Source organism: Bufo bufo, chromosome 10 (assembly GCF_905171765.1).
Source record: "Bufo bufo chromosome 10, aBufBuf1.1, whole genome shotgun sequence".
NCBI classification, from domain to species: Eukaryota; Metazoa; Chordata; class Amphibia; order Anura; family Bufonidae; genus Bufo; species Bufo bufo.
The window spans coordinates 71,441,382-71,452,050 of record NC_053398.1 but is presented as its reverse complement, the minus strand read 5'-3'; the positions used below and the strand labels follow the sequence as shown (position 1 = coordinate 71,452,050).

General features: G+C 46.8%; 1 protein-coding gene across 1 annotated transcript in view; it reads left to right on the top strand.

Moving 5' to 3' along the window:
- The first annotated feature begins 2,612 nt into the window (after nucleotides 1-2,612).
- KMT5B (lysine methyltransferase 5B) overlaps nucleotides 2,613-10,669 on the top strand; it is a 277,581-nt gene continuing 269,524 nt past the window's right edge. Inside the window, exon 1 of the mRNA XM_040410833.1 lies at nucleotides 2,613-2,756. The gene's annotated coding sequence lies outside the window, so the exon portion shown is untranslated. The remainder of the gene's footprint in view (nucleotides 2,757-10,669) is intronic.

Below are 10,669 nucleotides of genomic sequence, written 5' to 3'. Positions count from 1 at the left end.
GGGCAAAGGGGCCCATATTCCAAAGAGCACCTTTCGGATTTCACCGGTCATTTTTTACACATTTTGATTTCAAACTTCTTACCACACATTTGGGCCCCTAGAATGCCAGGGCAGTATAACTACCCCACAAGTGACCCCATTTTGGAAAGAAGACACCCCAAGGTATTTCGTGATGGGCATAGTGAGTTCATGGAAGTTTTTATTTTTTGTCACAAGTTAGTGGAATATGAGACTTTGTAAGGAAAAAAAAATAAAATAAAAAATCATCATTTTCCACTAACTTGTGACAAAAAATATAAAATTCTAGGAACTTGCCATGCCCCTCACGGAATACCTTGGGTCTTCTTTCCAAAATGGGGTCACTTGTGGGGTAGTTATACTGCCCTGGCATTTTCCAGGGGCCCTAATGTGTGGTAAGTAGGTAAATGACCTGTGAAATCCTAAAGGTGCTCTTTGGAATGTGGGCCCCTTTGCCCACCTAGGCTGCAAAAAAGTGTCACACATCTGGTATCGCCGTATTCAGGAGAAGTTGGGCTATGTGTTTTGGGGTGTCTTTTTACATATACTCATGCTGGGTGAGAGAAATATCTCGGCAAAAGACAACTTTTCCCATTTTTTTATACAAAGTTGGCATTTGACCAAGATATTTATCTCACCCAGCATGGGTATATGTAAAATGACACCCCAAAACACATTGCCCAACTTCTCCTGAGTACGGCGATACCAGATGTGTGACACTTTTTTGCAGCCTAGATGCGCATTTGGATCCCAGACTTCTTCTCACGCTTTAGGGGCCCTAAAATGCCAGGGCAGTATAAATACCCCACATGTGACCCCATTTTGGAAAGAAGACACCCCAAGGTATTCAATGAGGGGCATGGCGAGTTCATAGAAATTTTTTTTTTTTTGGCACAAGTTAGCGGAAATTGATTTTATTTATTTTTTTCTCACAAAGTCTCCCTTTCCGCTAACTTGGGACAAAAATTTCAATCTTTCATGGACTCAATATGCCCCTCACGGAATACCTGGGGGTGTCTTCTTTCCGAAATGGGGTCACATGTGGGGTATTTATACTGCCCTGGCATTCTAGGGGCCCTAAAGCGTGAGAAGAAGTATGGAATATAAATGTCTAAAAAATTTTACGCATTTGGATTCCGTGAGGGGTATGGTGAGTTCATGTGAGATTTAATTTTTTGACACAAGTTAGTGGAATATGAGACTTTGTAAGAAAAAAATAATAATTCCCGCTAACTTGGGCCAAAAAAATGTCTGAATGGAGCCTTACAGGGGGGTGATCAATGACAGGGGGGTGATCAATGACAGGGGGGTGATCAATGACAGGGGGGTGATCAGGGAGTCTATATGGGGTGATCACCCCCTGTCATTGATCACCCCCCTATAAGGCTCCATTCAGATGTCCGTATGTGTTTTGCGGATCCGATCCATGTATCCGTGGATCCGTAAAAATCATACGGACATCTGAATGCAGCCTGACAGGGGGGGGTGATCAATGACAGGGGGGGTGATCAATGACAGGGGGGTGATAAGGGAGTCTATATGGGGTGATTACCCCCCCCCGGAAGGCTCCAGGGAGACGCCTGTATGTGTTTTGCGGATCCGATCCATCTATCAGTGGATCCGTAAAAATCATGCGGACATCTGAATGGAGCTTTACAGGGGGGTGATCAATGACAGGGGGGTAATCAATGACAGGGGGGTGATCAGGGAGTCTATATGGGGTGATCACCACAGTCATTGATCACGCCCCTGTAAGGCTCCATTCAGACGTCCGTATGCGTTTTGCGGATCCGATCCATCTATCAGTGGATCCGTAAAAATCATGCGGACATCTGAATGGAGCTTTACAGGGGGGTGATCAATGACAGGGGGGTAATCAATGACAGGGGGGTGATCAGGGAGTCTATATGGGGTGATCAAGGGTGAATAAGGGGTTAATAAGTGACAGAGGGGGGGGGGGTGTAGTGTAGTGGTGCTTGGTGCAACATATTACTGAGCTACCTGTGTCCTCTGGTGGTCGATCCAAACAAAGGGGACCACCAGAGGACCAGGTATATTAGACGCTGTTATCAAAACAGCGTCTAATATACCTGTTAGGGGTTAAAAAAATCACATCTCCAGCCTGCCAGCGAACGATCGCCGGTGGCAGGCTGGAGATCCACTCTCTTACCTTCCGTGCCTGTGTGCGCGCGTTCACAGGAAATCTCGGCTTGCGCGAGATGACGCATATATGCGTGACTCTGCGCAGGGCTGCCGCCTCCGGAACGCAAATCTGCGTTAGGCGGTCCGGAGGCGGTTAATAGAGGGTGAATAAACCTGAAAAGTGTGACAAAACTCAGTTATGGTGGAACAGTGAGAAACACTCTCCCTATATCGAAGTTCTCAATCATACACAACCCATAAAACATGTTGAATGAATGTAACACGAAGCTACGATTACACTTTACATTTCATATACAGGTTTGAACATCTATTCACAGAATCGATCAAAGTTCCGAGATGTGGAAGATTGGTGGTTCAATCTTTGCACCGCCATTGAATTGTGTGTGTGATGAACAAGTACTGGAGCACAGTGGGTGGGAGCCTTTCCCTCTATCTCGGCCGGTACTTTATCCCGAATTCATGCGCGCTCTTCGCCTCAGACACGGCGAACCAGCTGCAGTCCCAGCTAGGCGGAAGTAACCGGCCCTGTATAAGGAGACACGAGGTGGACCGTTGGGACCTTGCACTGGGAAAAGGTAACACGTTAGAACGTTTTTTTTTTGTCACACTTTCCTTGTTCTGGCTTTAACATTACCGATCTCGTGTCAGCGGGTATCAACGGCGGAAGGACACGTACGTGTTTAGGTACTATTTGGCACGCTGCGACTCGGCCTGGCCGCCATCTTGAATGTTAATATTTTCTTAAAAATACGTGTGTGTGTATATATATATATCTATATATAGATATATATATCTATATAGATATATATATCGCCCCATCACTCCCGGTTCATCATTTGGGACATTAACCATTTCCATCTCGGCGTGTATCTGTTTCTGTCTAAAAACAAAAAAACTGAAAAACACACGTTCAGAGCAGTTATTCTCATGCAAAACCTAATTTTGACTGCATCCCCATACACAGTTTCTTTGATTGTAGAGGGTTCTGTTGCTTCCAGGATTTGTCCCGGCGTGGTGACTCATCCTACAATCTCCACCCAGGTACTATTTTACCTTATTATTTTTTTGTGCATTGGTTATGTTGCTGTTTTTCTTTAACTTTGGGATTGTTTGCAGTAACGATGGAGTTAAAGCTTGCATAGTCCGTGTTAGTATTTTCTTACTGTGCCCCTTCCCATAGACAGGCCTTCTCTGTTTACACTGCTACAATGGATCAGGGCCTGGCCCTCCATTTTCCATTGTATGTCAGCCAAGGGTTATGTTTTATTCAGTCTGGATGATCAGTTTATTTTATTTAATACCAAACTGTCTCACTACCAGTTCATATTGTGATAATTCATGTTACATTTATTAAAAAGTTAAAATGATGAAAAAGAAGCCCCCCACCCTGGTTTTATAGGGCGCTTATCTGTCCAGTATAGTATTAGTATGCGTCCTATACCTCATTTGTGATCCTTGGTTCCATCACTACTTTGTCCTTTGCTGTATAATCCAGATTATTTCCAGTAGTTACCATGCTACAATAGTGTGCATGTCCCTCCTGAGGCCCCACACTGCCTATTCTGAGAAGGGAGAGGGACTCATTCTCTTATTAGCTAATTGGTGTGTTTACGCGTTATCTGCCAGGAAATATCGGCTTTATGGTATTAAAGGGGTTGTCCGGGTTCAGAGTTGAACCCGGACATACCTCCACTTTCACCCAGGGAGCATCAGAGCAATTCATGCACATTTTTTTTTTTAGATCTGGTGACGTATCGGGGCTCTCCATGGGACTGCCAGGAAGCCCGGTGCTGTCACCGGCACTGATGGGCAGGATTTAGTGCTTCCCTAGCCAGTAAAACGGCTAGGGCAGCGCTAAAGCCCGCCCATCAGTGCCGGTGATGTCACCAAACACACTGCCGGGCAGAAGTTTCTGCCCGGCAGTGTGCTTTTGTAAATAAAAGATCGCTTGCCCTGCGCAATTCATCTCTGAACCCGGACAAGCCCTTTAACACTTAGGCTGGGTTCACACCTGAGCGTATTCGATAAGCGCTGTTTACAGGCGTTTTTATCGGGCGTATTTGTATTTTGGAAACGCGCGTCGTTGCTTTTGAACACAGAGAAGTACAATGAAAAACAGTGGTGTGACGCGCGACAATATGCCCCAAAGAAGCTCCTGTACTTCTTGGGGCGTAGGGCGTTTTACAGCGCGTTCGTACGCGCTGTAAAACGCTCAGGTGAGAACCATACCCATAGGGAATCATTGGTTTTTGCCCGTTGAGCGTTTTACAGCGCGTAGGAACGCGCTGTAAAACGCTCAGGTGTGAACCCAGCCTAATGATGAAGTATTTGTAGCACGTTTGATATTGAGGTCTCATCTGGAAATATATTCGCGTAGGAGAATTTAATGTGTTTTCTCTTGGTATGTAGGTTAATTAACTGGTTGAACTGGGGCTTAAGTTTTTTCATTGCTCACTGATTTCCAGTGGAACTGCAATCTTTTGTAGGTGGCATTTAACAGTAGCAAAGGGTTAATTGTTGAGCATCTGCTTTTTCATCTTATTTCTATGATTATATCTGGACTTTTGCATTCCACAGTGTAGCAGCCCCAAATATCTGGGTGTGGTGTTTGAGGACATCATCGTATGTAATTGGCTGATGAGCCAGTGAGGTGGGAATTTTGTTGTTCACCACCCCTAATGTCCTTATCACTTTCCGGATTTGATGCGTACTTAGCTTCCTAGTGGAAAAGTGGCGAATAGTAGATCATTTAGTGAGAATACTGCTAGATAAACCAGTTGGTCAAGTTAGTGATGGAAGTATGAATTTTTTGTCTATAGTGCACAAATGTGTGGGTTGTACTCCACAATGTGAATATTACTATAGAGATTTTGCTTTCCTTAAAAGATTTGCAACATTGTAGGAAAATCATACTTATGGAATTACCTTGTTAGGCCTCATGCACACGAACGTATTTTCTTTCTGCGTCCTCAGTTTTTTTTTTTTGCAGACTGTATACGGAACCATTCATTTCAATGGGTCCGCAAAAAAAAACCCCGAAAGTTACTCCGTGTGCATTCCGTTTCCGTATTTCCGTTGCGCAAAAAAATAGAACACGTCCTATTATTATCTGCATTACGGACACGGATAGTACTGTTCTATTAGGGGCCAGCTGTTCTGTTCCGCAAAATATGGAATGCACACGGACGTCATCCGTATCTTTTGCGGACCGCGAAATACATACAGTTGTGTGCATGAAGCCTTAGGCTGTGTTCACATCTCCGGCGAGCATTTCCAGCAGGCTGTTCCAACAGATATTCACTAGTTCTTTGCCAGATCCCCATTGACTGATGTCTGGCGGGGATCTGGCTGCTTTCCGGCATAAATGCCTACTGTCGGCAGCAAAGAAAAACCAGTATTGCAGTATTTGTCTGGCCAATACCCGTCATTTATGCCGGAAAGCAGTCAGATCACCTCCAGACCTTATTACAGTCAATGGGGATTCCGCGTGTTCTATATTTTTTTGTGGAACGAACATATGGAAACGGAATGCACACGGAGTGTTTTTTTTTTTTTTTTTTGCGCACCCTTTGAAATGAATGGTTCCGTATACGGACTGCAAAAAAACGACACGGAAAGAAAATATGTGTTATAAGTCCTTAGTTCATATTCATACCTTTTCTGTCTGTGATACTGCTCTGTATGCATGGTACTTTTTTTTTTTTTTTTTTTTTTTTAAGTTTCCCATAGTAGAAATGGCTATTGTCCACAAAACGGACAAGAATAGGACATGTTAATATAATTAGCACATTTTTTGCAGTACTGAATGGACCCATGTCCGAATCGCACAAATGCAGATCGGAGGTGGCCCAAAATTATAGTTGTGTGCTTGAGACTTACTGATGTAAGGAGATACTGTTTAGCTGCTGTTATATAATTCAGATCTAATAAAGACACAAGATGTAGGTTTTTCAGATCATGGGGGACATTTATCAAGAACAGTGTTTTCATCGCTGGCCTTGATTCCCCTGTGCAGCTGGAGGACGTGCCATAGATTCGGCACATCCTCCCGCTGGCCATACTACAGACTAAAATCTATGGCAGCCTCCTAGCTGCCCTAGATTTCTGTCTTAAAGGGGTTGTCTCATCATGGGCAATGGGGGCATATCGCCAGGATATGCCCCCATTGTCTTATAGGTGCAGGTCCCACCACTGGGACCCGCACCTATTTCGAGAACGGAGCCCTGCACAGTGGTGGCTGGAGGACTCCTGTCCAGTCACCACCAAGAAGTGAATGGGAGTGTACTGCGCATGCGCGGGGGCCCCCGCTTTCATTCATTTCTATGGGGCAGACGAAAATAGCCAAGCCAGCGCTCGGCTATTTTCGCTGGCCCCATAGAAAATGAATTGATGGCGGCTGCGCATGCGCAGTGTGCCCTCCTTCACTTGCGGGCTACGTTCTCAATATAGGTGCGGGTCCCAGCGGTCAGACCCGCACCTATAAGACAATGGGGGCATATCCTAGCGATATGCCACCATTGTCAATGATGACACAACCCCTTTAAAGGGTTTTTGTCACCCCAATTTTTGCTATTAAACAGGCTGACATCATAGATGTGAAAATGTCACCTGAATTTAACTCTGCATTTCTTTTATTTTAGGCTACTTTCACACGAGCGTTCAGGTGTCCGCTCGTGCGCTCCGTTTGAAGGGGCTCACGAGCGGTCCTGAACGCATCCGTCTGGCCCTAATGCATTCTGAGTAGAGGCGTATCCACTGAAAATGCATCCGCCTGCCAGCGTTCAGCCTCCGCTCCGCTCAGTGAGCGGACACCTGAACGCTGCTTGCAGCGTTCGGGAGTCCGCCTGGCCGTGCGGAGGCGAGCGGATCCGTCCAGACTTATAATGGAAGTCAATGGGGACGGATCCGCTTGAAGATGACACCATATGGCTCAATCTTCAAGCGGATCCGTTCCCCATTGACTTTCAATGTAAAGTCTGAACGGATCCGCTCAGGCTACTTTCTGACTTAGAAAATTTTCTAAGTAATAATGCAGACAGATCCGTTCTGAACGGATGCAAACGTCTGCATTATAGGAGCGGATCGGTCTGATGAAACATCAGACGGATCCGCTCCGAACGCTCGTGTGAAAGTAGCCTAAGTATGCCCCCGTTTTCGTGTAATTTTAACTTTTATTATGGGCAAATGAGCCTCTAGGTGCAGGGGGGGCATTGCACCTGCTCCTAGAGGTTCTGTTCGTCTGCCTCGTTTCCACGCCCTTCTGTCTTGATTGACAGGGCCAGGCCAGCGTTGGTTCTCCTGCTGGCCCCGTCTGCCATGTAAATCTCACGCCTGCGCCGTCCCGTTCAGTATTCGGCGCAGGCACATTGAGAAAGCCGGCATTCTCACTGCGCCTGCGCCGAATACTGAATGGGATGGCCGTTTGGCTCAGTTTCGTTAAGCGGACAGCAAAACGCTGCAGGCACAGCGTTTTGGTGTCCACCTCCAGAGCGGAATGGAGACTGGACGGAGGCAAACTGATGCATTCTGAGCAGATCCTTTTCCATTCAGAATGCATTAGGGCAAAACTGATCCGTTTTGGACTGCTTGTGAGATCCCTGAACGGATCTCATAAATGGAAAGCCAAAACGCCAGTGTGAAAATAGCCTTAGTAATAATAAAAAAAATGGTAAAGTATCAAGTAAATTACTTATGAGCTACATCCTTTGAAATGTGGTATTTATGAAATAATGGTAATCTAATGTGAGAAAAATTATTTGTAAGAACAATGCTGTATAGAAGGCCACAGAGTGAATATCCACAGTCAGAGATAAGTCTATGGTGTTGAAATTGTTGGTCTGTAGTTGGGGGGTGGGGAGTGTTTGCTTTATACCTTGAAGACTAGACTGTATGGAAAATTAAAGGGTTTGTCCAGGCTTTTACTATTGATGACCTATCAGATTGGCGGGGTCGGGCTCCCCCCACCGATCAGCTGTATGAGGAGAGGTGCATGCAGTGCGCACGTGATGTCTCCCTTCTCTCTTCCTGTCCGCTGCTGCTGTCTACAGCAAAGATTATTTATATTTACAAAGTCTGGGTTTTGATGCCGATCTTTGTTTCCCCTCTGCCCTGCTGGAGGATTGCCTGATTTATGACTAGGTCTGCGCCTCTTCATAAATTAGTTGCACCTCTGGCGGTCGGTGAAGCTGGAGTTAAGGGTACTTTCACGCGTTATTCTTTTCCGTTATTGAGTTCAGTCACAGGGGCTCAATACCGGAAAATTTTGATGACTTTGCATTCCCCATATGTCTACTTCATGTTTTGTATCATTTTGGGAATGTCATTTTTTTTTTTTGGGGGATGTTACATAGCTTAGAAGTTTAGAAGCAAATTTTTTAATTTTTCTGAAATTTTCCAAATCCCACTTTTTATGGACCAGTTCAGGTCTGAAGTCACTTTGTGAGGCTTACGTAATAGAAACCCCCCAAAAATGACCCCATTTTAGAAACTACACCCCTCAAGGTATTCAACACTGATTTTACAAACTTTGTTAACCCCTTAGGTCTTCCACAAGACTTCATGGCAAATGGACATAAAATTTAACCCCTTAAGGACATAGGGCGTACAGGTACGCCCTTGTGCCCTGGTACTTAAGGACACAGGGCGTACATCAGGGCTTGACAAATTTCCTTGGAATCTAGGAGCCAGCTAAAAAAGTTAGGAGCCAGGCGGAGCCGCGTCATAAAGCCCCTAGTAGGTGCCCCCCCCCCCCACTTCTCCATAGAGCCCCCCCAATAATGCTGTATACCATGTTACATATACCACCGCTCCGTCCCCGGACCCTATTGACTATAATGGGGACGGGGGTGGAGCTCCGACGCAGCATGGCAGTAAGCGGTGAGAGGCCGCCGGACTAAAAAGTTGGACATGCAGTACTTTTAGTCCGGCGGCCTTTCACCATGCACTGCCGTGCTGCACCAGAGCTCTGCCCCCATTATAGTCAATGGGGACGGGGCGGTGGTCCGGCGAAACAGCGGAAGGACGGATCCGACAGGGTGAACAGCCTGCCAGATCCATCCTGCTGCAAGTGTGAAAGTACCCTTAGTTCTATAGCTACTGAATGAGACAGAAGAAGGGAAGCCTTTAACATATAGATCTCCTTGAGAAGCCAATTTGATCCTAAAGGGTTAATTCAAACTGTAATCTAAACTGTTTCCTGTCACTGTCTTATCACTGCTCCTGTCCCTTAATCTGATCACTGCTGCAAAAGCATCAGAGACAGCCTCAGTGTAACCTGTTCTAGAGTCTGACTGTTTTTTTTTAATCAAAGAATCGAATGAGTCACTAACTAATCGGATCTTTAGATTCTTTTAACCTGTGACTCATTCGATTCTTTCTTACTTAGACTCCCTCCTGTACTTGTGTCAGTGACTCGGCTCAGAGCTGCTAGTGCTTGCCTTGCCTCAGCTCTGATTGGTTGGTGGGCGGGGAGGGGAGGGGCTGGCAGAAGCAGCTTCCACTCTAGGATCAGATTACACTCCTCCCGAGTCCCTCCCCTCCCTGCTGCCAGCGTCTCTGCTATTGTGTGCTGTGACGGAGCTGTTTCAAACTGTGCTGCCTCATGACAGAACGGCAGCTCCGCACCCATCGCCCGGGCACCTTTAAAAACGGGCTGACAAATACCCAAGCGCCAGGACTAAATTCCTGGTCGCCATGGCGACCTGGCGCCTGGGATTTGTCGAGCCCTGGCGTACATGTACGCCCTGTGTATTTTCGATCACTGCCGTGCAGGCTGGCAGTGATCGGAACCCGGTGCCTGCTCAAATCATTGAGCAGGCACCTAGGCTAAATGCGCTGGGGGGGTCCCGTGACCCCCCCATGTCGGCGATCGCGGCAAACCGTAGGTCAATTCAGACCTGCGGTTTGCTGCGATTTCTGCAGTTTCTGATCCAGAAACTTTTTAGTATTCCTAAAATATATCTGTATCCCCCCCCCCCCCTGCACCCCTGAGTGATTTTAGCCCTGTGGGAGGTGCAGGGGGAGGGTTGCGGGAGGCGGGCGATGCGGCAGGCGGGATCGCGATTCCCTCGCCCGCCTCCCCTAGAAAAATTGTTGGTGGTTAGTGGGTATACCAGGGTGCCAGCACATTGCTGACACCCTGGTATAAACGGCTGACATCTGCGATGCGATGTCAGCCGTTTAACCCTTTCCATACCGCGGTCCGTACGGACCGCTGTATGGAAAAGGTTAACAGCTCAGGGAGCTCCCTCCCTCTCCCATCGGGGGGCTGCTGTGCCTTTGCAGCCCCCCCGATGGAGAGGGAGAGAGCCCCCGGACAGCCCCGTCCTTACCCTTCCCCGTCTGCGCAGTTCTGACCACTACTGAGCAGACGGGGAAGGTTCCCATGGCAACAGGACGCCTTCTCAGGCATCCTGCTGTCCATGGTGCTGAACAGATCTGTGCTAAAAGGCATAGATCTGTTCAGACAAAGTGTAAAATACAGTACAGT